We start from the raw sequence: 2,227 nt of genomic DNA, 5'->3' as shown, positions 1-2,227 counted from the left end.
CTGTTTTTGATGCATTATCTGTTTCTGTGAGTACTTTCTGCAGTTTATGACATCTCTGCCTTTCTTTGGTACTCTGGAGGAAGTTGTCATTTAAATGTAAGATTAATAAATTTAATAACCAAGTTGAAAGAATGAGGTAATTTAGTGTTAATGTCACTCTTGGGCGGAAGTGGTCATGGCCAAGGTGATTTAGTAGTTGATCTCTGTTCCAGTAATCTCTTGCTGTGTAATAATCCAATCCCAAACTTAATGGTGTAAAATGACAATCATTTTGTTACATTCATGGATTCTGTGACTCAGGAATTTGAGCAAGGCACAACAGGGATGATTTGTCTTTATAATATCTGGAGTTTCATATGGTAGGACTAGAATGGCTGGAGGTAACTCAGATATCCAAGGGCTAGAATCATCTGGGGACTTCCTTACTCGCATTTCAAGTGCCTTGACTGGGCTCAGCTGGTACTGCCTACTGGAGCCTCTTTCTGAAGCTTGGGCTTTCTTACAGAATGACAGCCCAGGATAGTTGGATTTCTCATATGGCAGCTTGCAGCTCCGAGAGCAAGTGTTCTAGCAAACAAGGTAACAGGTATATGGCTTCACTTCACCATATTCTGTTGGCCAAAGCAGTCCTAAGCCATTCAGCTTCAAAGAGGGAAACAATAGACTCTATCTATATTAGTCCATTCTCACACTGCTATAAAGAACTACCTAATACTGGGTAATTTATAGAGGAAGAGATTTAATTGACTCAGTTCTGCAGGCTGTATAGGAAGCATGGCTGGGAGGCCTCAGCAAACTTACAATCACGGAAGAAGGCAAAGGGGAAGCAAGCATTTCTTACCATGGCAGAGCAGGAGAGACAGAGACAGAGAGAGAGAGAGAGAGAAGGGGGAAGTGCTACACACTTTAAACAACTAGATCTTGTGAGAACTCATTCACTATCAGGAGAACAGTAAGGGGGAAATCTGCCCCCATGATCCAATCACCTCCCACCAGGCCCCTCCTCCAACACTGAAGATCATAATTCAGCATGATATTTGTACACAGAGCCAAGCCATATCACTATCTCAGGATAACAATATATCTAATTGATGGCTACATTTTAAAGCCATCACATCCACAGGGATATATCCCTCCTATGGATTTTTTGCTCAATTCACTCTGCCAGAGTAACTCTCAATTTGTAGAAGAATAAACCAGGCATTGAGGATGTGACCGTTGTCTTCAGCTCTTTGGAAGACTATCATATGCAAGAGAGTGTAGATGTAACCCACAAGACTTTAAGAATGAGCTAAAGACCAGTGAGTAAATGGAACAGGAGAACTTACTAATATTTGGGAACGTCTGTCAATGAGTTGGCTTGCCTGGGAAGACAGTGAATTCTCTGATTTTTGAACTATTGATTGAACACAACTCAGGAATGTCCCAGTAGGGCCTCAGACACTATCTTGGAGATTGGATTAGATGAATTCTTTAGAGTGAAGGATATAAGTGGTTCTATGTTAGAAACATCACAGCAGAGAGAGGGTGTGATGAAGAACCATTCATGACTTCAATTCTACCTTTTCAAGTCATCTTCTAAGTATATAATTTCAAGGATATTGGGAGGCCTGATGGTACCTCTCCTTTAATATTTTTCTCTTATATTGGTGGCTTAGAACCCCTAATGAGAGACTAATTCTTTTAATTTAAGACTTTGATCCTTGTTAAAGTGTAATACCCTGGGAAAGGGGAGAGCCAAAGCTCTTTCCAGTGATTTATAATTTTCCAAAAGCATGTTTAAGGTCATATTCTGTGAGCATAATTTGACAAGAGAAGGTAGGGCAACGCGTACGTGAGAAGGGGGAGGAAGAAATGCCCCAGAAGGAGAGAGAGAATGGCACAAAGTAGGGGAAAATACATGAAGATCTGGGGAACCGATGCTTCTGGTGCCAGCCCCAGCAGAGGCTGATTTCTTCAGCTTCCTGCAATCGGTTATGAAATCACCGTTCTCAGAACAAACTGGCAGAAAGCTGGTGTCCACTTCACTGACCTTTCCTGCACTTGAGAAGTGCAACTACAGGCTCAGCTCAGAGAATACCACAGAGCCTTCTTCCCTGCTTGGAACAGCAGGTGGGGGAGTCACCCTCCCTCATTTATTTCCGTCCCTACACTGTTAGAACAGGGATGACAGGGGCCTAACTCACTTCCCAAGAAGTCGTGGCATTCCTGTATAAACAAAGTAAAA

At 42.2% G+C, this 2,227-nt stretch overlaps 1 pseudogene; it reads left to right on the top strand.

The window, feature by feature from the left end:
- Positions 1 to 1,890, top strand: part of LOC105538019 — a 10,264-nt pseudogene extending 8,374 nt beyond the window's left edge.
- Positions 1,891 to 2,227: the final 337 nt, after the last annotated feature.

Source organism: Mandrillus leucophaeus, unplaced genomic scaffold (assembly GCF_000951045.1).
Source record: "Mandrillus leucophaeus isolate KB7577 unplaced genomic scaffold, Mleu.le_1.0 Scaffold183, whole genome shotgun sequence".
NCBI classification, from domain to species: Eukaryota; Metazoa; Chordata; class Mammalia; order Primates; family Cercopithecidae; genus Mandrillus; species Mandrillus leucophaeus.
The sequence above is the reverse complement of the archived record's forward strand: the minus strand, read 5'-3'. Positions and strand labels throughout refer to the sequence as shown.